General features: G+C 42.9%; 1 long non-coding RNA gene across 2 annotated transcripts; it reads right to left on the reverse strand.

The window, feature by feature from the left end:
- Nucleotides 1-233: 233 nt before the first annotated feature.
- Nucleotides 234-25,899, reverse strand: LOC311324138. Of its 2 annotated transcripts, none has more exons than XR_014630981.1 (3): nucleotides 25,530-25,899; nucleotides 2,113-2,263; nucleotides 234-1,012 (listed from the first exon to the last, which is right to left on the reverse strand). It is a non-coding gene; the product is annotated as an uncharacterized lncRNA (long non-coding RNA). The 2 variants fall into 2 exon arrangements; XR_014630982.1 differs by lacking the exon at nucleotides 234-1,012 and adding an exon at nucleotides 7,167-7,221 and having other exon boundaries at nucleotides 1,626-2,263.
- Between the last annotated feature and the right edge of the window lie 1,170 nt (nucleotides 25,900-27,069).

The following is a 27,069-nucleotide window of genomic DNA, read 5'->3' on the forward strand; positions in this document are numbered from 1 at the left end:
AAGTTTGACTCACCGAGATCACTTTGGTGTAGTTCGGAGGCATGTAGAAGAAATGTAAAATCCAGCGCGAGCCAGTATATCCATGTAATGGCGGTGGTCGGGGCACTTAGAATGCAGTTTCTAAAAATCTATTTTCTGCCGCGAAACGGTTGTTTTCATCAATCTGTCTTGATGAATCGCTAGTTGTGCTTACAATAGAGCATTCCTGTTGTGGTTTTCACATGCCATGATCTTTAGAAACGTCTTTCGAAACGAAATAGTTTTTTCACTTGCTCCAGCACTAATGCGCACAGCGCGCAATCGTTGCTCCAGCACGCTGTGCGCATGCGTGCTGGAGCAAGTGAGGAAGCTATTTCGTGTCTAAAGACGTTTCTAAAGATCATATTACAGAGGCATGTGAAATACCACAACTGGCCTATGCTCTCTATGTAAGCACAACTAGCGATTCATCAAGACAGATTGATGAAAACAACCGTTTCGCAGCAGAAAATAGATTTTTTAAAACTGCATTCTAAGTGCCCCGACCACCACCATTACATGGATATACTGGCTCGCGCTGGATTTTAAATTTCTTATACATGCCTCGAAACTACACCAAAGTGATCTCGGTGAGTCAAACGTCTTATAATATGTCGTAAATAAGGTCCAGGTTGTCAAAAACGAGAATTGTCCTTAAGTTGGGTGCCCCGGCACCATTGGGTGTTTCGGCCTTCATCTCAAGACACCCTCAGCCGAGGCAGGCCCCCGCAGGATAATCAGACCTGGGTATGTGTCTCAAGGTGGATCCAGTCGGTCACTTGACAGCCCAGATGGTGTCTCTCCTCTTCAGTCACAGCCAGTGGATGGCTCTTTCAGCAGTGTTGGAAAGTGCTTTTATTACCCTCCTTTGGGCTTTCCAACTTCATTCAAGAGCCTTGTGGTGGAAGTGGCTGTGAAGCCCCTGGATTGGCCGGACCTTTGCCTTCCAGCCTCGCTGCTCTGCTCATATGCATGTTGTAGAATGAGGAACAATCTGAAAATTGATGAGTGGAAGAAAAAAATTCTCCCCTTAAATCTATTAGAATGTTTGACAATAAAGATACAGTGTATACAGATGAATTAAATAGAGAACTATATAATTAGGTCTATTATGTTTAAAATATATGTACGTATGTATGTACCGTATGTATGTATTAGGGGTGTAACAATATATCGTGCCACAATATATTGCGATACAGAAACGTCACAATACGTATCGTCATGGTGAAAACAGTATCGTGATATGTTTATTGTATATCAGTGAACGCTGGCTACACAACGCTGGTAACAAACACGTCTTTTGTCTCTAGGCCTATCCATGATATTACAACAGTTAAGCTCTAAATTCAAAGTGTAGTGGAGTAGAAATGTGGAGAAATGCACGACTGCAACGCTTCACACCTGCCTTTAGTGTATTGTATCGTATTGTTATCGTCAACCCAATATCGTGTATCGTATTGTATTGTGAGATTAGTGTATCGTTACACCCCTAGTATGTATGTACCGTATGTATGTACGGAATTTCTTCCCCTTTGGTACAAATGTTCACTGGCACTCAAGGATGAACTGCTTAGATCGTGGGGGTCAAAGGTCAAGGGTCACTGTGACCTCCCAAAAGGCGTTTTTGGCCTAGTGAACACGATATCTCAGGAATGGCTTAACAGAATGTGTTTATATTTGGCCAAAATGTCCAGTTGGACTGAATGAAGAACTGTTTAGATTTTGGTGGTCAAAGTTCAAGGTCACTGTTGCGATTTGTAAAAAAGAACAGAGGGGGGGACATTTTCAAATAAAATTTAATGTCCAGAAATTGAACAAATGTAAACATCAGAACAAAGGAAACGACTGTATGCTCTCACTGTATGCTCTCAGAACAAAGGAAACGACTGTATGCTCTCATACACATTGTAATATATACACCCAACAAAGTGCTAAAAGAAAGGACAAACCATACAATGTTAGGTTATTGATCACACTGCTATGAATGTAGAGCTATCCCGTCCTCATCATAGACCTTTAGACCTCATAAAAAAGTGATATGAGTAGGCTAGTTAAAGGTAGGCACTATGTGCATTATAGGCTACATCAACTCACTGTTACAGTAGGCCTGTGGCTTGAAAGAAAATTTGAACACCAGCCATCTATCCCGACAAAGTTGTAGGCTAACATTCAGCATGGATCCATCTTGGTCCACAATCACGCGCACTTTCACCGGTAGGCCAGGCCACAAGGCTGAAAAGAAAATCTGGAACACAAGATAAAATATAAATTGGTATTGGTCTCGTGAAAAAGAGATTGGTGGCCACGACAATGTGCTGCGCTGACTTGGCTATCGCCTAATATCGAGGATGAGAATAGCAAAACAAAAGCAATAGCCTACATGCTGACGATTGGCCGCTTATTGCCCACAACAATAAGTATTATAATAAAATATTCATCCTGTCAATCCTGTCTGCTTTGGTGACGGACCTCTGGCATTTTGGGCATCCTCCAAAGTCCTCGCAGCAAAATATGACTTCATGCTTTGTTGACCCGGTTTCATTGCTAATTCTTGTTAGTTAGAGTAGGCGCTTGATTGACAGTTGCCATGACAATCAAACGTGTGGTTAGAACTAGCTGTTATAAATCATATTTTTGAAAAAGCTAGTGTAGTTTTTCTAAATTGCTAATAATAATAATCTATTTTCGGGCACAGGAATTGTAAGGCAAGGCAAGGCAAGTTTATTTATATAGCACATTTCAGCCACAGGGCAATTCAAGGTGCTTTACATGAGACATTAAAAGCATTAAAATAAAAAGCAAGACATTATAGACATTTAAAACAAAAGGCAGGACAAATAAAAAGCATTAAAACAAAAAGCAAGTCATTATAGACATTTAAACAAAAAGCAGGACAAATAGAACAAATAGAATACAGGAATAAAAGTTACAGTGCAGTATACTGATAAACATAGCTCCTCTTAGAAAGCAGTGGCAAAAAGAAAAGTCTTCAGGCTTGTTTTAAAAGAAAATTCAGTCTGACCAGAAGCAGGGATAAAAACGTATCCCCACCAGCGATAAAAATGAATGATCCGAGGAGGGGATATCAAAACCAGAGGGGGGGAAATCCCCTCCACCCCCCCCAGCAATTTGCACGCTGCTGTTACCTCACAAAATGTGTTTTTGGCCTGATGAACACTATCTCAAGAAAGGCTTAACGGAATTTGTTCATATTTGGGTAAAATGCCCAGTTGGACTCAAGGATTAACTGATTGCATTGTGGGGGTCAAAGGTCAATGGTCACTGACCTCACAAAAAGTGTTTTTGGGCTGCTGAACACGATATCTCAAGAACGGCTTGACAGAATTTGTACATATTTGGCCAAAATGTCCAGTTGGACTTAATTAGATTAATTGGATTAGATTTTGGTATTCAAATGTCAAAGGTCAACTGAATGTTAACTGCAACTTTCATTGTTTGGCGGAGGCATTTAGCCGCTATGCGTTTTTTCTAGTCACATATGCAATGAGCTGGCCTAAGCAGTGTCCTCGTTCAGGACCTGGATGGCCTGAGGATAGAAGCTCCTCTTGACCCTCTCCAAGTTAGCCTTGTGGATGCTACACCTTCTCCCCGACCACAGCAGAGAGAGAGTCTGTTGTGGGCTTTGTTCTTACACCGCCTAGCGTAGATGTCCTGGAGGTGGTGGAGGACCCCCATGTGTTCCACTCTCTGTAGGGCCTTTCAGTCCTGCATGGTGCTGCTCCCATACCAGGCGTGTGTGTGTGTGTGTGTGTGTGTGTGTGTGTGTGTGTGTGTGTGAGTGAGTGAGTGAGAGCATGTGTGTGTGTATGCAGTCAGGTAGAGTCACACAGTAAAGGGGAAGAGGCTGACCTTTCACGAATAAACATTGTTGCTGATGCTGCAGGTTCAATACACTAGCCAACCTTTATGGGTCACACACACGCACAGAGAAAGAGAGAAGGAAAGAGAGGGAGCACTTTCATCTCCATCTTTATGTGTGCAACCACACACAGTACAGTCAGCTTATTAAGTAAGTGGAGCTGGGCAGCAATTGAGCAGGCATTCTCAGTAGAATAACTACTTGAGTGAAAATTCAACGCAGTTTTAATATGTACATTTGTTATGGCCTCTTTATTAATTATTTGTCCAGGTTGGGTTCTCCTCTGTATATGGGCCAATGATGTATAAGGTTTTCAAAGTAGGAAAACATTTAAACTGAAATTACACTTCCCTAAAATGAATTTTTATGTTCATGTTTTATAGCCTGGTATGACCATCCCGATCTAGCGAGCTCACTGCTTTGCTCCGCAATATCGGTCTGGCCTTCGCCCCATAGAGAGCAATTATGTGGGAGGGGATACTTGCCTTGACAGACAAATACCTTCAGCCAATCAGCGTTCAGCAAACTTTTGCCAAATCCAGTCGGAAGAACGGCAAAAACGTCTTTTCCACCGAGAAACTCTGCTAGTGCATACTCTTGTTCTTGTTTAAGTGTTGTGATTAAGTCTATTTCTGCAATAACTGCACTTATAACTGCGTTTATTCTTCTAATGTTAACGTTACCACTCGTTGCTTCGGGAGCCGCCATGTTTGTTTAGCGTGCGGCAGGGACACGAACCAATCAGGGGCTGCTTTCCACTGTGGGGCGGGACAGCAGTTAAAACGCAGTCCCTGATTGGCCCAGTATGGTCTGGATTTTGTGATAATCGCTCTGGAGGAGGCGAAGGCCAGACCGTTCTGCGTTAGTGAAACAGAATGTGAGGTCGCGAGAATGGGATGGTCGTACCAGGCTACATGTTTTATGCCCTTGTATTAGTTATATTCTAGAACAAAGACAACATTAATTTCATTGTGATTCATATGAATACCCTCAAGTGTTTTTTCGAAAAATGTAATTTTATGGCCATTTTTCATAATCACAAGTTTATATATCCATGCGTAGACTGGCAGAAATATAACCAACTAGAAAAAATGGCATTATTTTATTTTGATGTGTCATGGGTAAGACGCAACATCTGTTTTACAAAAACGAATGCCATACGCAAAAAAATGCAAACATCTGAAAATATCTTTCACTTCATCCTTTGAGATTTGTTTTTGTCTCTCCAAGTCAACAAAACGAGCATATTATTTTAATATAAAGTACTGTTGTACTGTATGACAATATTTGTGGAATAACACATACCACTCCTGCCCACAAATATTGATTAAATGGGATTCCTTCAGGAATAACAATAATGATCCTATGAAACATTATTAGTTGAAGCAATAGTCTCTTTTAAACAAACAAACAAACAAAAACAGGATCAGGCTAGCTTACTGTAGATTCCATTATCCTCAGGATAATGTGCCTTTAAATAGCCTACTATACTTAAAATGACAGTATTCAGTGATAATATTCATTATTCATACAGGGGTTTCAATGTAGCTTTGTGTCACTTTGAATACAGTATATAGCTAACATCAGAAAACAGACTGAAAACCGTGATTACAATAATTATGTAGCTAGCTAGTACCAAGGTAATGTTAGCTCGCTAGCAACTGTACTGTAACTACAGCAACTAATAGCAGCTAATGTTAGTGATGACTAATTATGTAAATATGTAAGAGAAATATGCTTACTTTAATTGTGGGTCCTTAATAAAGAAGTTGACAGACGAGAGAATGGCAAATCCACACAGCTGATGCTTGATTTATTTAGCACATGCTGAGTTGTAGGTGCAAACAATAACAACTGAATCACTTACTCATACACAGCTTATTTAAGACATTAGTTTCACATTCCAAACGTCAGAATAGGGAGAGAGACATGAGCTTCATCCTTATTGGATACACAGGAAATCATACCATATTAGGAACCCCGGCCCAGGTGGCCTGAGCCCAAGGTTGTGCAAGGCCTCAGCTCGTCCTGCCAGCCTTGACCTTGCTCAATATCTGATGGTCAACAACCTAAGAATAGCCTTTGACCTTTAGAGTCACAGAACAGAGACATAGAGACAGGAAAAACCCACTTCATTAGCTTGGTGATATTATAGCTAGCTAGCTACATAAGTAATGTTACCACCGTTTTTAGTTGTTTTCTGATGTTGGTAGCTATGTAACTATGTTTGGGGCGAGTTCTAAATTGACATGTTGGCATTCAAGTGAAAACAATAGCTTTCTTTTCTTCTGGCTAGCTAGTCTTTCCTCATTAGAAACTGGATCTGCATCCACCGTGCAGCCCTCTCCTTATCAGACAATGGTAGCTATCTAGCTACAGTAGGCATATAAAGAGAATGTCCCTTGATATACCGTAAAATGCCATTAAATGGTTTAAAAACACAATATTCTAGTATTTATACAAGTAAACATGAATTGCATCATTAAATGGTGTAACCTAGAGAAAATGTGGCATAACAAAGCTACTGTCATTCAGCATATGAGTGACATTGTGGTATAACATTGTTGTGCTGAAGGACTAAAGCGTGATACTGAATGAGGGATTTCCTGCATAAACATATTTAACAGGCAGTTCCTTGGCCACCAATATAAACTAATGCCTTTGACCTATAAATATTATCCTTGCCTTTCATATTGAATATGGCTTTTTGGCTTCATCACTCAAAAACAAATGAGATAGTCAATAAAAGGAAAAACAAAACAAATAAATAGGAATAGTAAATAGGATACTGGAGGTAATGTATGCATGCACAAGACATTTTCTTTCTCACAAGAAGGATTTCTTTCTTTCTTTCATATGTGTTTCTTTAAAATGTTCAAATTGAATTGAGGAGTACATTGTCACCTTGTATATTGAATTGCCAATTGCAAAATGCATTGACAGTTGAATAAAGAGGCCAACAAATGCCCATAGCTTTAACATAATTTAACTGAGCTTGTGAAATAGTGACTATACTGTAAACTTTGCTGTATGTAAATCCCCTCCTCTCCTGGTCGGTTGATACCATCCTCCCTCCATGCCTTGGTTGAGTTTGATCTCTTGGTATTTTCTTTCTCTTTGATGAATAATTGACATTATCTTCTCCTTTCATATGTAGCTACCTTCCTGGTATTTTCTACCCATGCCTTTTAAAGCCCTGCCCCCCAGGGTGCTCTCCCACTGAGCTCACCTGAACACAACCACACTTCCATTGTCACAACCTCCATACCTGAACACAGCCATGGTTCCACTGTCACATCCTCTATACCAGTAAACATGTCACACTGAAAGACAAATGTACATGATTAAACATTATGTGTACTATCCATTCAGAGAACAATGAGTCCTGCATGAGTGACAGATACAGTAGAAACATGAATGTTGAATGTTGACAGAAACATGTCTTTGGAAGTCGGAGCTGCAAAGAAAGACTAATTGTCCATTTCTAGAGGTGTATTCTATAGGGTAGTAGTTAAAACTGTTCACTATTCACTGTTGACAGGACATGGCTGAATCATACCTATTGTTAAATGAGTACATGCTGTTAGAAGCATGCCTTGTCAACCTGGGGCATCACAGAGACATAAATCCTGAGCATAATTGTAAGGTGAAAGGTTCTGATTGGTGGGTAAGACAGGAGTGTCTCTAGGAAACCGTGGTAACTACAGTATGTGCGGGACACAGGAAGGATTTCTTTTGTGCTTTAGAATGCCGTCGGCAAAAAGGAACATTCATTTTTTCATAAATGTCATAAATGTATTTTCAGTTTTTTTTCCAGGTTTTCTCCTATAAACCATATTGTCCAACTGCCCCATTCTTACTGATGAAGGTTCATCGCACAACCCCGCTGGCTGGTGATATGAGAAACAGCTACTTGATTCTCTCGAGCCCGTGATTCCGACACCAAACGGGGTCGGTGTAGAGCAACAAATGCTAGGGCTGAGATACACTAACCACCCTCAGGGATCTGGCCATACTCGGATCTGGTGAGACCAGGGCACGGATCCTGCTCCGCGGTGGGCAGCTGCACCAACACATGATGAATTAGACCACTACACCACCGCGGACCCCAAAGAACAACATACAGTACAGTACTATAAAAGGCCCGTTGTTGCTAGTGGGATCAGCCTCCTTAATAACTCCAGGTAACAGATGACTGCTGTACTGTGCTTCTATATACCTTTATAGGTCACACTTTACAATAAGGGTCACAAAAAGCATTATTTAACTGTTAAAGGACATGGCCAACATTTTGGGAAATAATGGATGTTTTCCATCTTCCCTGGGGTTAGACAAGCAGTATGAAGCATTTTCAATTCTGTGCGTGCAATATGGAGTGGCGAGACCTGGACCGATTAGCCTAGCTTAGCGGCATTCACTAGTACCAGGTTAGACCGATTAGCCTAGCTTAGCGGCATTCACTAGTACCAGGTTAGACCGATTAGCCTAGCTTAGCGGCATTCACTGGTACCAGGTTAGACCGATTAGCCTACTTTCCAAATGTCACGAAATTACCCCCCAATGCAACTCCAAAACTATTCTGTTGTGAGTTTTTAATGTGTGTATTTACCACGTTGAGTGATCACAATTTTTAATTAAACATTTTCGTTTTCTAAGCAGAAATACTCAGAACTATTTTTTTAGAACCAGGCGTAGGGATCACATTTCAAAAGGTCCGCTCTGTAACTTCCGTCAACAACTTGAACCGTCAATAGTATCGACTGGAGTCACTAGACTAACCTGACTTCAGAGATAATCATGAGTCACTAGACTAACCTGACTTCAGAGATAATCATGAGTCACTAGACTCACCTGACTTCAGAGATAATCATGAGTCAGTAGACTAATGGTGCGTTCCAGGCAACCCGTAACTCGTGTTTTTCCGACCTTCTACACGTGAAAATGCTCTGGAATGGCAGTCAAACCCGTAACTTCCCACCCGGCAACTAGGAGTACATCGATCTGTACGAGTTCACGGGTGGGAAGTTACGGGTTTGACTGCCATTCCAGAGCATTTTCACGTGCAGGAGGTCGGAAAAACACGAGTTACGGGTTGCCTGGAACGCGCCATTACCTGACTTCAGAGATAATCATGAGTCACTAGACTAACCTGACTTCAGAGATAATCATGAGTCACTAGACTAACCTGACTTCAGAGATAATCATGAGTCACTAGACTCACCTGACTTCAGAGATAATCATGAGTCACTAGACTCACCTGACTTCAGAGATAATCATGAGTCACTAGACTCACCTGACTTCAGAGATAATCATGAGTCACTAGACTAACCTGACTTCAGAGATAATCATGAGTCACTAGACTAACCTGACTTCAGAGATAATCATGAGTCACTAGACTAACCTGACTTCAGAGATAATCATGAGTCACTAGACTAACCTGACTTCAGAGATAATCATGAGTCACTAGACTAACCTGACTTCAGAGATAATCATGGCAGATTCTGTAAGAGCGGAATCCTCTGCGGTTTCATCAGATCCTCAGAGGATGATGATTAGTTCTGGACAAACCAAGATACAGAACCTTATCTTTTTGAACCAGAATATACAGAGAAGGAACTACAAGTTTTGGACGCCGAGCGGGCAAGAAGAGAGGGCGAAGCAGAACAGCCGGGTGCCGAGGGGAGAGGCAGAACAAACATGGACTGGTGATGTAAATGTGGATCATGCCAACCTATGCCGACAGAAATTGAGTGTATTTGCTGCACTGAATGGGACTCGGTGCTGCCATCGATGGTGGGAAGGTTGTCTATTGAGTAAGTGACTTCTATAATCATCATGTCACATAGGCTACATTGCTATACTGTTGGTCTATCATTGTGCGTTCGCCGCTCACGCCCCCTCGCATCTGTTTCATGAAAGACCCTATGGTCCGTTTAGTATGAACAAAATATGTATATAATCATCAGAAGTCACAACGGGGCTAGATGAAACCATAACAGAACACTTACCGCAGCCGTTTCACTTCTCTGTGCGATGCTGATGGATGGGATGGCTGCATCTGTTAGAAACACTGTCATGGTTCAGTTTCTATCCATTTTTTTGTATTGGTCATCTTGTGCAAAATTATCTATGCAAATACGCTGCTTGTTGATTATCTCCCTCGGTGTGTTGGGATCCATGTTCAAAGCTAGTAGCCATAGCTTCGCCCGCTCCAGATCCTTTGGAAACCTATGGAACGACCCGTGATACCCTGGCATCGACTGCCTGTTATTACAGCTCTTGACAACACAATAAACCATATTTATAAAGTTATGGTGATGTATCTAGATACGAGCTAGTCTGATGATATCCACTTCACTCGGTTGGAACGCAGGTTTGTTTACCTCGATATACCTAGCTAGTCACAATGCTACGCGTTTGGAGTGATGCGTGTATTCCCTATGCCTGGTTCTAAAAAAAATAGTTCAGAGTATTTCTGCTTAGAAAACGAAAATGTTTAATTAAAAATTGTGATCACTCAACGTGGTAAATACACACATTAAAAACTCTAAACAGAATAGTTTTGGAGTTGTATTGGGGGGTTATTTTGTGACATTTGGAAAGTAGGCTAATCGGTCTAACCTGGTACCAGTGAATGCCGCTAAGCTAGGCTAATCGGTCCAGGTCTCGCCACTCCATATTGCACGCACAGAATTGGAAATGCTTCATACTGCTTGTCTAACCCCAGGGAAGATGGAAAACAAGCGTATTTCCCAAAATGTTGGCCATGTCCTTTAACTAATGCTTATTTAGGGTTAGGTTACTCATGTTAATGAATACCTTAGTTAAGGTTAGGGTTAGGTGAGTTAACCTTAGTTAACATAAATAACATTAGTAAATGGTTAATAGAGACATTAGTTAACTGTTACTTAATGCATCATAATGCATTAACTAATGCTTACCCTTATTGTAAAGTGTTACCCCTTTATATTTGTCTATGTATTATTGGAGTGTAAGTGAGTATGCCACTTTTTATACTCTTATTGTACCCTGCAATGAGACAAATTTCCAGCCTTGGTTGGACAATAAAGTCCGTAACAATCTTATCCATTACCAGCTTTTCTGGGTTCTAAGTGGTTGTATAGGGTATGAAGCAGTTCTTAAGAATTTCGCCTCAAAACACACGCAGCACATCCACAGCTCTCAGAACTATCAGCGCTGATGAGCCTTGTGATCCGCTAGCTGCAGCCTTGTCTAATTGCCTGCTCCAGGCATGAAGCATTTCAAAGGTAGAAATTGTCTTTGAGAAGTGTCTATGTTCCAGCAAGTGCTACTATGTTTGACGCATGCTACATCAAAATGCAGTAATGCATTAATGTATCTATTCCTTTTTTTTTTCTTTTTTTTTTTTAAGAATGATTTCAGGAGAAACAAGAACATATGAGGTTACAGCCAACATGGCTCTCAGCATGTTATAATTCAACAGTATGTTATAATTCAACAGCATGCTATAATTCAACAGCATGCTACAATATAATATTCCTCATGCTGATTTAGATAAGCATTACAGTTAAATCATTTATTTTGAGTGGTTTTAATGTGAACCATTACAATTAATGATTCAAATCATATTGGTCCAGTAAATGTAAGAGAAAAAGAGACAGACATACAGAGAGCATTGCAGAGTAGACATGAGTGTTTCTTTTCTCTTTCTCATCTCTATCTCTCTTTCCTGTTTTCTGTCATCTCTCCTCCCCTCTCACCTTCTTTTTCTCCCTCCCTCTCTCCACCTGTGAGGGCCTGCTCCTTCTCGCTGACATTGGCAGTGCATTGTGGGAACCCATCTGGTGGTCTTGGTGACAGGGGGGACCTGCTAATTAGCTCTCCTGTAGAGGGGCGGAGCCGCCAACAGTACCCAGCTGTCAGCACACACTCCAACCAAGTGAGAGAAGAGATAGGAAGCCAGAGAGAGAGAGAGAGAGAGAGAAATGGTGTAGTGGAGGGTATACAGAGGTATACAGAGTATACCCACTTACCCAAAGTACACCCACTTCTTTAAAAACCACTAATATAAAAACTAACATTTCTGATGCAGTATACTCACTTCTTTAATCAGAGTATACGCATCTTTGGTTACCACGACACCCCTGGATAGAAGGGGGGAGTAGAGCGAGAGAAACAGAGAGAGAAAGAGAGAGAGAGGAGGGAGAAGAGAGAGAGAGAAAGAGGGGGAGTGAGAAAGAGATACAAGGACACAGGGGATATGATACTCTAGTTCCTCTCTTTAATAAGAGGGGGATAGGGCTCTGTTTATGTTCTGTAGATCTGGTGCACCAGCTGCACCTCTGTTCAGCTGCCAGCACCGGTTTATGACTACTGCTTGTTAGACATTAGGCCTATTGGTGTCTGGGGGCCATGAATGACTTGCCATGATGGTACAGGACATTGTTGACTGGTGATGGATATGGCCCCTATGCACCTATGCACTCAATGACGGGTTACACAGCAAAGGGAAACCCCTTGTACACTCCGACTAGATGTAATACTGCAAGAATTGTTTTAACATGTCTCTTCACACTGCTTCTAACCTATAGTAGTGCTGCATGCCTAAGTACTGTACTGAGTCAGCAGATTTACTCTGAGTTCACAATGACAATGCAGACATTTATATTGGACCTGATTAGACTTCTGATTAAAATTATTACTGGTTTTCTCTCTCTCTCGATCTGTGTGTGTGTGTGGGGGGGGGGGGGTGGGGGGCTACAGATAACTAGTCAAGCGAGGCTCCCACAGTGACCACTGTCTGTACTGTCCCTATGGCAGAGAGGATTACACACCCACCTCCACCCACCCACACACGCACGCACACACACACACACACTCCGACTAAGTGCATGAGCATGTATGTGTGCACATGTGTGTGCGTGCGTGCGTGTGTGTGTGAAAGTGAGTGAGAGTGTGTGCTTTTCAGCACTCAAAGCTATCCATAAAGCAATTGAAGCTTGGATTTCAATCAATCATGTGTTGGGGTGATGCGTATGCAAGCTGTTGGTGTGTGTGTGTGTGTGTGTGTGTGTGTGTGGCATCTCTGCCATCTCTGCCAACCAACTTCACCATTGGTATTCCGTTGAACTCCCCCCAGCATTCATACATATGGAAATCCAAACATGAGAGACAAGCTTTTGTCTAACTGCCATTTACCTACTGCACAATTTAGTGAAGTATCATTTCAGTATAAACAGACTGACGGCTAGTAAAATGAGTTAGACTGCTAGCTTTATTGCCAGGTTTATCTACCCAGACAGACTGCATTGTGATCAACACATTTACCACATTCTGAACATGTCCACTATCAGGGACATTGGTTATGGCACCCTGTCAACGTCATGAGCCATAGACACACTTGTCAAACCGTTCACCTTTGCTGGAAATAAAAGTTATGTATTTTATAATGCATACAATTATCAAATAAATGACTGCTATTCATATTGCTGGACCTAGTATGTGTGTGAGTGACTGCTTCAAGCAAGCTGTATCGAATGTAGGCCTACAGTATTATGAATGGTCTGATTATATTGTTTCAAAACACGACATTTGAGTTAAGATAGATAGTATTTGCCAGGAATGCACACTTCACGGAAAACAGTCCAAATTAAGCATTGGAAAAGATTTCTGGGTTCTGGAATGAGGGTATATAGGCTATCAGCAGAATATATGATTGGATGAGTTCACAGGCCTATCCGAATGAAAAACTGAGAACGTGCAAATAATCCCATGTTACATGTTTGACTTTCATCATGAGAGCAAGATATAATTATGATTTAAGGTTCTAGTCATCCAGACTAGAAGTAATCTGGAAACCCTTCGAATGTGTGATGCGTGTGCCCTTGGTTACTAACTCCTGTCTCCATTGGCGCTCCCGAAAATTCATTCGGGACCGCGCAGCGCGCTCCCGCGGATCTTCAGTGGAGAGACCTCACGCGGAGTCGAGATCGCGCAGCGCGCTCCCGCGGAGCTTCAGTGGATCCGGAGACCTCACGCGGAGTCCAGGCCAGAACATCAGAGAAGCGAGGGACTGAGCACCGGAGGCAAAGCAGGCATACATACGAACAAGTGAACGGAGAGAGGATGCCTTAAGGATAATTACGTTAATAAAGGACATTCTTAAAAACACCTCCACGTCAGACTGCAAGGATATCTGGAAGGACTATCGCGGCTACAAGTGCAAGTCAGTGTTTTTTGTTTTGAAGAAAAGAAAGCCCAGGAATGGGGGGATTTTCGTCTCGCTTAGGCAGGTGAGTCACATCACTACTCTGATCCAGGGAAAAACGGATAGGCTATATCAGTTCAGGGACTTAAGAAATGGTGGCTATGATAAGGTTAGGCTACACTACTTCAAATGGCACAATAGCCAACTTCTTACAGCGTCCTATTATTTGACAACATGCATGCTGTATTTTATTTAGCCTTGCAGTCGATGCAGGTGCAGGCAACAAGGCTCGTGTGTATAGTGTCGTGGTGCGTGCCTGGCTGGGAGACGGAGCCGAGAGCTCATGGGATTTTGAATTTCTATGAAACTTGAATCGTATGTTGTGTGTTCTACGCGGTTAATGAATTAGAGACATGTCACATTGTGGTTCTATCAGGCTCTTGCTGGAATGGATCACTTGTTACTTGGTGTGCTCGTGCTGGAGCTCTGCGTGTCCGTGGCTGGGAGAGGAGCGCGTGAAGCTGCTCGAGCGTAACCAGCCAAAAACATGTCTAGAACAGTGGTTCTTAACCTTGTTGGAGGTACTGAACCCCACCAGTTTCATATGTGCATTCACCGAACCCTTCTTAATTGGAAAAATAAAATATGATTTTTTCAAATTCAAAACATAGGTATATATTTTACTGGTGCACAAAATGAACCGTGCATCAACATCACTGTGTTCAAAGAACAAAACCATCAAAACATGATTTTCACACAAAAACAAAAACATAATAATGAATATTTACTGCAAATCAGTGTGACTTCTGCTGTTGCCAATGATGGCCAAGCGGGGCGTTTCATCACGAATCATATGAGTCGGGTGTGTGTCTTGACCTCCGCCGAACCCCTGAGACTGACTCACCGAACCCCTGGGGTTCGATCGAACCCAGGTTAAGAACCACTGGTCTAGAAGCACCCCAGGCCTGTTTAGACTGAATCAGCTGAGAGATGGCGGGTTAACCTGCCTTCTCCTTGCAGAAGAGTCTAGTTTGGTCTGTCTAGGTGGTTGCGGTTAAGTCAAGCAAGATATTAGCCCACCTCGTCAAAATGTATAGGGAACATTGATAGGGTAGAAAAAAATGAAAAGGAATCATTTCCTCGGGCGTTTGTGCCAGGTGTTATCGCCTCTTATTGCCTCCGCCGTGGTAATGGTTGTTATTACAGTTATTATAAGTGTATTATGGGCTGTACAGCGTTCTGTGTATTAGGGTCAGAGTAGTAGGGTTTTTCTCTACCTGTCCGGGTCATATGAATGGGCCAGTTTGGCAGCATCTTCTAGACTACAGTTACAACTTTAGCCTACATCCTACGTTATTGTTTGCACTAAAGCATATTGCATTGTGATAATTTACTGACTTGAAAAGAAGAAAGTGGCGTGCAAGATCCAGTTGAAGGATATTGAGCTTTGTTGTGAATCTCTTTTTGTAGACCTATAGGCTTAACATTTTAGCTATATAGTAAGAGCTATTGGGCAGATTGGATCTGTCTGACATCTGGATTTTGACAAGACACAAAATGGCCTTAAGATGCTTCCCCCCACTACTAAATATCTGGCTAGTGCGCCCTCTGAGATAAATGGGTCCATTGTAGTCGTTGGTTGGTTGAGGGAATAATTAAGCAGACTATGTGAGAGTTGAATCGCAAAAAGGGGAGAGGAAGTGTCTGGCAAGAAGTAGTCATGGTGATCTGGTGAATATGTTTCTCTGAGAACCTAAGCATAGACATTCTATATGCTTAGACCATCTTTGTCACGTGCAGTAAAAGTCGTGTACTAGTGGGATTGCACCAAAAACACGATTCTAATAAGGCCTGCAAATAACTGCAAATAACTTTTATAGCCTAAATTATGTCTCACTGAAATTTAACTGTGATTCGTTGCATGTACCTCTGATGAGTGTGTATTGTGATTCTGTACTGGTATTATGTGAGGGATTATGCACGCTGTGCTCTCTCTCTCTCTCTCTCTCTCTCTCTCTCTCTCTCTCTCTCTCTCTCTCTCTCCCCCTCTCTATCTCTCTATTTGTATTCCAGCCTCGTGTACCAAATTTTTCCCTCTCTCTCTCTCTCTCTCTCTCCCCCTCTCTATCTCTCTATTTGTATTCCAGCCTCGTGTACCAAATTTTTCCATGTTCCCTGCTGTTTCAAATCCAAATTGTTTATCTTTGAAAATTCAAGCTATACTTGCCTTTCTTTCACCCATGCACAGATCAATTTGTATGCGCAAAACGTTAAAAACTGCTGAAATGTAATGTAACCCACAGTAATGCAATGTCCAAAGACACACACAGACACACACACATGTACGCTCGCACACACACGCACACATATACAGACCAGCAATGCAGGTATATCAGGTAGTCTTAGTGCACAATGCAGGGTTGCCCCATGCTTTTTGTAGCGCTGCAAGCCAACACTTCTGAGAGTCTCTATCTGCTACAGGTCAGCCAGGCCTCATGGACACACCTGGGATTCTCAGACAGCCTAAACATGGAGGAAAGCTGTGCTGCCTTTCACTAGACTGGAGAGATGTGTTGTTCAGCACTCAACAGCGTTTCTGTTAGCCTCATGAGACCATCTTGATCTAGCAAGCTCACATTCTGTTTCTCTCCACAGATCAGTCTGTCCTTCCCCCTATCTAGAATGCCTTGTCAGTCTGGCCTTCCCCCTATCTAGAATGCCTTGTCAGTCTGGCCTTCCCCCTATCTAGAATGCCTTGTCAGTCTGGCCTTCCCCCTATCTAGAATGCCTTGTACTTGCCTTGTCAGACTGCTCCTTCAGCCAATCAGAGTAACAACACCTTTGCCAAATCCTATCGGAAAAAAAGTATTTTCCTCCAAGAAACTTTGCATACTTTTGTTCTTGTTGAATTGTTGTTATTGAGTCTATTTGTGCAAGAATTGCACTTACAGTATGTCTTATTACTTATTCTACTGACGTTAACATTAGTGCTCATTTCTTCGGGAGATGCAACACTACTGTTTTGCCAGAAGCCTGTATTTCATATTCACACAAACTACAGGAACCATTCAGGGGCTGCGTCCCCACTGGGGAGCAGAACAGCAGTTAAAATGTAGTCCCTGATTGTCCCGGTTGCAAATGCAATCTCCGGAAATCATTTGAGATAGATGGAAGTCCAGACTGATCTGTGGAGAGAAAAAGAACGTCAGCTTGCGCGATCAGTATGGTCTCACAAGGCTACCTTTCTGTAGAGCCATCTAGACACTGGAGAGTGGGGAGGGTTAGGCTGAACTAGTGTACTGTACATGTGTCACAGCACTGTGTACTGTATGTGCGTGTGTGTACGTGTGTGTGCGTGTGTGCATATCTCTACTGCGATTTCACAGAGGCTCGAGCTGAGGGTGTGTGTGTGTGTGTGTGTGTGTGTGTGTGTGTGTGTGCGCTATAACCCTGGCAGGGTCCTATTGACCTTGTCTGAAAACATCTCTTATACTCCTGCGAAGCAGCCCCAAGACAAACCTGCCACTACAGCACCAAAACAAACCTGCCAATGCCCTCACTTTCTCTCATTCTTCTCTTGCTTACTCATGTAGAGCGAACCCAGTCTCCTCCCAGTACAGAACCAGGAGAAGGATGTTCATCTACAGAAGAAACAGAATCTGAAAGCTCAAAGCTTATTGTCCTGAGATTCAGTACAAAACGTGTACTATCTAGACTATTAGACTCTGTCAGCAGATGTGGCAAAATTAAGTAAAATCTCTTAACGCCAAGTCAAACTGGTGTGTGTGTGGAGAGGAAAAAGGAGAGGGGGTGCTCCTAATCCTACTCATCAAAGTCATGGATATTGGGCTGATTAATGGAGAGAAAAGCCCATCTTCAATTTTTCTCTGGGGAGGGAGGACAATGTTTCTGCTTGCTGTGTCAAATATCAACCCGTTCATAATAGAATATCACAAAGCTATAATGCTTCAGCATAGGCTGTAGACGCTGTCCCTAGTGCTTCAACATGAACGTGCTTCAACATGGATCGTAGACGTTGTCTCTGTTAGTGCTTCAACATGGATCGTAGACGTTGTCTCTGTTAGTGCTTCAACACGGATCATAAGCTGCGTTTCCATTACACTTTTTCGCAAAATAAAAGCGATATTTCGAAAGTTTCGACAAAGTACAATTGCGACTTGCAGGTGTTTTCCATTGAAAGGTGTTTTGCGCAAGAGCCGTAATTCTCGTAGTCTAGTCTCGCGACGCCACACAATTCATGCAAAGCGCAACCAGGAAGTAAACCGTGGATGTATTAAGTAAACAAACCATTGTCATATTTGAACTTTATTGTAGCTTTCCCCTCGGCTCCGCTCTTACACAGCGCGCGTTTCCCAGCTAGGTATCGTTGCTTAGGGTCTTCCACTTGCTCCGGAGGCATATCGCATAATTTTTTGAAGCGAGCAAATCACGTGACCCCTTCCTTTTCTTCTCCTGCCTAAATTCAAAAAAAGTGTTTCCATTACGCTTTTGCGATATACTTCTATATCGAAACTTCTGAAAAACCACTTCATGAGAGCGTAAAAAGTTTTATCGAAATTTGAGAGGTTTTTCGAAATGTAGGTGTTTCCATTACCAATTTTTTATTTTGCGATATTTAGGTTTTGCGCAGTTCTAGGTGTAATGGAAACGCGACTATAGATGTTGTCTCTGTTAGTGCTTCAACACGGATCGTAGACGTTGTCTCTGTTAGTGCTTCAACACGGATCGTAGACGTTGTCTCTGTTAGTGCTTCAACACGGATCGTAGATGCTGTCTCTGTTAGTGCTTCAACACGGATCGTGGATGCTGTCTCTGTTAGTGCTTCAACACGGATCGTAGATGCTGTCTCTGTTAGTGCTTCAACACGGATCGTAGATGCTGTCTCCGTTAGTGCTTCAACACGGATCGTGGATGTTGTCTCTGTTAGTGCTTTAACAGGGATCGTGGATGCTGTCTCTGTTAGTGCTTCAACGCGGATCGCAGACGTCTGGTAGTGCTTCAACACGGATCGGAGATGCTGTCTCTGTTAGTGCTTTAACAGGGATCGTAGATGCTGTCTCTGTTAGTGCTTCAACGCGCATCACAGAAGTCTCTGGTAGTGCTTCAACGTGGATCACAGACGTCTCTGGTAGTGCTTTAACAGGGATCGTGTATGTTGTCTCTGGTAGTGCTTCAACGCGGATTGTAGGCACTGTCTGTTATGCTGATGAGGCTAACGCACAGGTGCTCCAAATTCAGCATGTTTGATTTTATGTGAACTGCTTGGACCCTCATTTAAAATATATACAAATATTCTATATTGATTATGTTGGATATAGCTCTTGGGCAAATACTGTTGCAAGCTGTGATTATTCTGCATTGTCCTTTTACCAAGACCATCTCCCTGGACTGCCAGAAGCCTGTGCCAGAGACGGGAGTCAGTCTGCTGAACAAGATGGTTCTGGACATCATCCTCTGAACAGATGTCTCTGCATGGGTCTCCTCTCAATGTTTGCCAGAAGTAAGATTTGTGAGAATAGTTAAATCTAATATAAAAACAGCAGAGATGAGAGTAGAGAGCTTTGAGTTCAAATTAAGGACACCCCCATAGTCTGCGGCCAGCAGAGGGGAAGCGAGGAACTATTTCTGATTGTTTTCCATTTAAAAGACTGGGGATCCTTTTAAAAATTCAGAAGAGATGATTGAGAGAGAACAAGAGAGAGTGATGTGCTGTACTGTGTGAGTGAGAGGGGGAGAGAGCTGTGTGTGCGTGTGTGTCTGTGAGAGAGAGAGAGAGGGAGGGAGGGAGGGAGGAAGGGGTGGGTGTAATTCCTGGTTATAGATGGAGAGACAGAGAGAGAAAGGGAAGGGTGGGTATAATTCCTGGGGTAAATTAGCAGAGATAAGGCCGGAATCTGAGTCTGTACCTCCATCCTGCCATGGATCCCTGGGGCCATCTCTTAAGGAGCTTAGCCCGCGCTAGGCCTGGGCAGACATGACACAGAGCAACAGTCCTATATGGGTCAGTATCCTTCAGAGCCCTAATCCCATTCAGTTGATTCACTCTGCTTTATTAATGCAGGTTTTTAAGAGAGAATACTGGCCTGCCAGGCTCTGTACAGTATGCGGTATGCCAGGAACAAGGAACTGTATTCCAGGAACAAGGAAGGTGGAATAGGAGAAAGGAGTGTGTGTGCATGTGTGTGTGTGTGTGTGTGTGTGTGTGTGTGTGTGTGTGGGGTGTACAGTATGCTGTGTGTGTGTGTGTGTGTGTGTGTGTGTGAGATGTGTTAAATCTCAGCTGTCCCTGCTCTGACGGAGCGTTTAGGCACGCTAGTTGGTGTGTTGCAAGACTGTAAATCAATAATGCATGATGGTTGAGCAGTAGTAAGAGCAGACAGGCCTCCTCCAGAGTCACTGGGTCACAGACACATGGGGAACAATTAGCAACTCTGTGTGGCTATTTATAGACATCTGCTTTTATGTGCCTTTTTCTTCTTTTCTTTTTTCGTACTAATGCGTCTCCACAGAGTCCTGTCAGACCAGAGCCGTGTGTGGTGTCTGTGTGTGTGGTAGCTGTGTGTGTGGTGTATATCTGTGTGTGGTGTCTGTGTGTGTGGTAGCTGTGTGTGTGTGTGGTGTCTGTGTGTGTGGTAGCTGTGTGTGTGTGTGGTGTCTGTGTGTGTGGTAGCTGTGTGTGTGTGTGGTGTATATCTGTGTGTGGTGCCTGTGTGTGTGGTAGCTGTGTGTGTGTGTGGTGTATATCTGTGTGTGGTGTCTGTGTGTGTGGTAGCTGTGTGTGTGTGTGTGTGGTGTATATCTGTGTGTGGTGGGCATGTGTATGGTGTCTGTGTGTGTGGTAGCTGTGTGTGTGTGTGGTGTATATCTGTGTGTGGTGCCTGTGCGGTGAGGACCTAAACAAAGAATTCATATGTGTGTGGTGTCTGTGTGTGTTTTTGTGTGGTGTCTATATGTGTGTGCGAATGTGTGGTGTCTGTGTGTGTCCGTGTGTGTGTTTTTGTGTGGTGTGTGTGTGTGGTGTTTGTGTATGTGTGGTGTGTTGGGGGGCTGTAGAGGGGGGGGGGGCAGCGCTCTTGAGGGGGTGTGTTAACCTCATAATACTGACAGATTACACATTTAAATATTTTAAATCTCAGAGAGCACATGCTGTGATTAGGATAGTGGAAATGACGGCAGTAATGCAAGAGATTAATGGACACTCCTCCTTTCCTGTCTCGTTGCCCCTCTCGTTTCTCTATCACATGCTTTCTGTATCTCCCATCTCTCTCTCTCTCTCTCTCTCCTCCCCTGCCCCTGTGTGGCTTCCTATCTCTTCTCTCACTTGGTTGGGTGTACTTTGGGTAAGTGTGTATACTCTGTATACCTCGGTCTACCCTCCACTACACCATTGCCTCTCTCTCTCTCTCTCTCTCTCTCTCTCTCTCTCTCTCTCTCTCTCTCTCTCTCTCCTTGGTTTGCCATCACAGCCAGAGGCACAGGCAGACACTGGCCACTAATGACTCACTTCAAGTTGACTGATCCTGGTCTGGCATTGTGACATGAAACAATGGTTTCTTGGTTGAAAAATGATCGGTCCAATGAGTACCGCGGGAGGGGCTATCGATTAGCCAATAATCGCCATGGGTGGGACTAACACTACTGTCAAGCTCTAGTGATTGTTTAGGGAAAATCAAATCCCCCTCCCCCATGGAAATCAGTTAGAGTGGAGGAACTGTCAGATTGAAGATGGAAACGGAGTGTAACGAGTTGACAATTCTGTCTTATATCAGGCAATCTCTTTTTCCTCACTCTCTTTCTTTCCAACTCTCTCTCTCTTTCTCTGCCCCTTCTCTTTCTCTCGCATGCACGCACACCCGGGAACACACACACACACACACACACACACACACACACACTTATAAATGACCATTATGCATGTACACCATGAGTGCCTCTGTGCACACAAAACTGTGTTGCAGTGCTTTTGTTGCTGTGCCTTTGTGTGTGTGCTCGCGTGCGTGTGTACATGTGTGTTTGTAAAGGTCACACAGCTGACGTGGTTTATCAGTGTCTCTGATATTACCTTTTACATTATACCCAAGGACATCCAGTCCTCTCCCAAGGTCCACACTTTAGCTTGCTAGTTTAGCCTGCTAGTTTAGCCTACTATTTTAGCTGTCTAGCCTGCTAATTTAACTGTTTAACCTGGTAGTTTAGCCGTTTAGCTCTTAATCCTGCTGGTTTAGCTGTTAGCCTGCTACAGAAGTTTAAGGTCGCGTTCACGCCAACCCTGTTTAGTCTGCCCCTGGGTGCAGTTCATTTGGACGGTGTGAATGCTGAAATTGAACTCGTAATTGTAATTATAATTGTAAACGGATCCCCAGTAGTCGTCACCATAGTGAATACTATTCTTCCTGGGGTCCACATAAGACAGACGAGCATACCATAAAATGATACAGTGTCAATCAACAAAATAAAAATAATCAGTGAACAGCATTCACTTGCTAAAACCAAGTAAAAATGAATAAAATAAATGAAGTTACAGCATTAAATAAAAATACAAGTAGCCACTAATTTGATTTATATTTGCTACAATCGTTAGATCGGCATCAACATAGAAAAAACAAAAACAAAGAGCTAATAAAAAAAATATCTGCATCTGCATTTACCAGAGGTAAACAATCAAACTGGGCTCAACCTTATTTCTTTATGGATGACAGCTCCTTTCAGTTTCTTTTTGAAACTGTATTTGTTTTCAATAAGGATTACCGTATATGTTCGGGGAGTCTATTCCAATGTGCTACAGCTCTGTATAAAACTGTTTTCTTTTAAGTGCATTTGTTCTAGGCTGAGGTAGGGTAAAACGTGTGCTTGTGGCCTGTCTGGTATTATAGCCATGTGTATCATTGGTAGGTAGTAACTGTGAAAGCAGGCTAATGGGTTAACATGAAGTACAGATGTTCTTTAAACACAAAATAATGTTGCATGCTAGTCTTTCATCTACCTTCATCCACATCAGACTTGCATGCATTACATTCACATTACTTCTAATAAAGCATCAAAGTGCGAGGCGTGCAGCTCTATTTTGAGTGTACTGGAGTACAACTAGTTCATTTTTGATGCACTAGACCAGATTGTTGGGCAGTACTCAAGATGGGACAAGACTAAAGACTGTATGAGGCTTGTCACGCTACCAGAAATTCAGTAGTTGGTACCGGTACCAGTAAATTTCCACGGTACTCGGTACCAATTTCGGTACCACGGCGTACGCGCGTGCGTGTGAGTAATACATGCACGTGTGTAAAGTACAATGTGCATGAGTACCGCAAGCAATTCAACTGAACTGTGTAGCGTTCTTGCTCGCTCATCACACAGCTTCGACCAAATGACGACGCGTTTATTTAGACAAACCACATGACAAGTGTCAACAGTGCTACACGCTAGTGCTATCGCTAACTTGCTAGCAAGAGGCTAGCGCAGGTCATAAAAAGAACAGAGATCCCCATCACGGTTCTTCCCCAAATGAAATCTCCCCAAACTTGGGTCTACTAGCACCGAAACATAAAACATAACATGCTACACGCTGTCACTCCCACAGCCCAGGTGTCAATACACAATGCCCTACACAATATCAATCACTTATATTTTCACATTATCATCTACATGAATTATCCTTACCAAATAGCTAATAGATGGCTTCTCCTACTCGTGTGCTTACCTGTTTCTAGCCGAACTGGGTCGTCATCATAGTGTTTTGTAGTGACAGTCTTAAGTAATCAATAAGTAACGTAATGTTATTGGGTTGAACTAGTGGTCAGTTGCGTCGTGCTCGGGCAGGATCGACAGGCGTGGGGGTTGTAGCCTAGATGACTGAAAAAGTCCAGTCATAATTCCACTTAGGTCTTGCAGCACCTAAACTAGGAACCCCCTCACACGACTGCTAACCTGACGGACTAGCAGTCCCTTATCCCCCCATTAGAGAAATCAGGTTCAACGGTCACTCCGCTTCGATAAAGGGCGATAAAGTATCACAGAGAAATTTCAAAGGTAGGCTACTCACAGAAGCAGGAGGGTTGCGTATTCAAAAACGCATGGTTTTGAAAGAAATGCGCTGCTAATAAACATGTTCAATCTTACGCTGAAAACCGGCTCATATTTTCACAAAATGAATCACCGGCAAACGCTTGTCTTCTTCTACGCTGCTGTCATGGGCGGTGCGCTGTGATTGGACGGCAGCACGCAGCAGCGTAGAAGAAGACAAGCGGAAAATTAAATAGAAAACACGGTACCTTCGGTACCATGGAACAACGGATACCGTCAGTACCGCAGCAATGTAAGTACCGAATTAGTACCGAAGTACCGAGTACCATGACAAGCCTAGACTGTATAACCAGTTTAATTGTTGTATCGGCCAAAAAGCGGGCGCACCTTCTGATTGGAGATGCCTGTACTCATTTTCTTCACTATATTCTTAATATGAGTAGACCATGATAGTGTTTCATCAATAGTGACACCCAACAGTTTGGCTACTCTAACCTGCTCAATAGCAGCACATTGCAAAGAAAGGCACAAAGTATGATCTGACCTAAGAGCATGTTTAGAGTCCAATACCACACATTTAACTCTTGTTGAAGCATCTCATTAACTTTCCTAGTGCTCTCTTCAGATACATCCATGGTTGTATCATCAGCATAGATCACCATCTCTGCCTGTTTGAATACATATGGAATATCATTTACAAGAATAGAGAAGAGAAGAAGCCTTAGGCAGCTTCCTTGAAAGACACTGAAGTGTCTGAAAGAGCACTGTTAAACATAACACGTTGTTGTCTTCTAGTCAAGTAAATCTTCAGGAAATTAATGGCAGGATCTTTGAATCCATATGCTGATAGCTTTGTGAGTAGCTGCTCATTATCTATGATGCCAAAGGCTGCACTCAAGTCCAGAAGCAAAACACGCACAACTGACTTTTGTGGCAGTCTAAGGGTTAGAACTATGGAAATATGACTGTGACTAGGTATAATTTATGATTATACTGCGGTTATCACAAATATGAAGGAATATGTATTTAATAGATTAAATAAACTTGTATGTGGCACCACCCTGTTCTGTACAGGGAAACAGATAACCTTTATCAATAGTCTAATTTATTAATCTCAGTCTGAATGAGGAGGTCTCGACTCAAATCAAATGACCTACATTAAATATCATGTGATGATGCTAGGACGTGATCAAAGCTTCATAATATTTATTGAAGTTATACTAATCAATTGTCAAAATAATATGAAAACACAATTCTATAATAGATGGAAAAACATGTGGCAATATGAAAACATGAAATTAATGATGTCATAGATTATCACAGCCTATCCTAAATCCCCTAAATTTAAACAACACTTGGCATCACACCACATCAAAAGAGAATGCTGGATGGCAAACTTACGTAGTGTGTTGGAAAGCGATGTGTCCAGAGGCGTTGTTTGGCTCGAAGAAGGGAAGAGGCACGTGACGGTTGCTCGGTTTCGATACAGGGTGTAGCGTGCTTGCTCTCTTGTTGAAACAGTGATGGTAGACTGTTGGCGAACGTTGATATTCGCAGAGATTCAGAGTTCAATTTCAGTGCTGCTTGTTGCACAGTTCAAAAGTTGCAAATGTCTCGTTCAAAACCTCAGCTCTTGCCAGAGGTGGATCGTTTGAAGAATGTGTGGAAATTCCTAACAATTTCCCCAAAGTCCCTGGTGTCGACTACAGAGATCTTAGCTAGCAGATAGCGGTTCTGCAATTCCATGGATACAGATTTATTTTCATCAATCAGGCATTGAGAGAGACTTTGAGAGAGAGAGAATCGGTACTGTCCCTACTTAAAAAGTAGGGGACTGAGCTGTGTCCTGTTTGCATAGACTTTGGTCAGAGTGAGGGGACTGTGGGCTGTCACCCCCACTCCCTTCGGGTCATAAAAGGGGCGGTGGCGTCTGGTGGATCCTAGAACCGGGTAAGTCAGCCAGGACCAACGAAGCACGCACACACAGCGCGCACTATTCTTTTGGGGGTGCGCTTTCAAAGCGTGCCCTGATGGGAGGTTTGACAGCACCAGAAGGGCGCTGCATTTTTATGAAAAAACATACAGGAAAACTACAGTAGCCCAGGCTACTGATGTTTTTTTTAACACATCAACAAAGGCCAATAATTTGAGAGTGAGCGAATAAGAGGGCAATATTTAGGCTGAAACAACCAAGCTTTTAGGGACACTACAGAGCTACTATATGACAACAATGACAAACAGCAGATAAACTACAGAGACATTATATGACAACAATGGCCAAGCACCACAAAGAGGAATGATAGGACGATAAAATACACCCCCTTAGGGCACAGCATTCAATAGCCTACTCCCCTACCTCACTAATCAGTGTTTAGGATACTAGGCTACTAGTCTCGCATAACCAGACCTATCTCCACACTTCGTTTACGCTGTGCCAGCGCCGGAGACAGGTCTGGCTGGACATATTACCATTCAGCAAAAAGGGGGGGAAAAACGCAGTATTTCTTTAAACCAATCACAGTCGTCTTGGGCGGAGCCAGCCCCGGACGCAGCGACGGTGCTCTTGCAAAATAGTCTGGATCGAATCTGATTGGTGCAGAGAGAATCTCTCGGCCCGAATCAGATTAATTTGCGTCGTAGTAGGCCTACAGTACTGTAATGAAAATCCCACCAGTAACCAGATAGCAGGCTAAAAAAAAAAAGAAAAGTTTTTTAAGCCTGTCCGGTAGACTGGGAGGTTGGGATCTCTGAAGTTCGGATGAGTGGGGTCCTACTGTATATGTAACCCTGGGAGTTTTACATGGCCATCTATAGGGCTAGCCATGGTGGTTGGGTAACCAACCTAACTGTTATTGCTGTGTTCAACCCCTCATTGTCGGGGGGTTACTTCAGGTTCCTCGGTTGCCATTGGCTGGGGGGCGGGACAACAGAAGGGAGAAGC

The sequence above is a fragment of the Borostomias antarcticus genome (assembly GCF_949987555.1).
Source record: "Borostomias antarcticus genome assembly, chromosome: 22".
Lineage (NCBI taxonomy): Eukaryota > Metazoa > Chordata > Actinopteri > Stomiiformes > Stomiidae > Borostomias > Borostomias antarcticus.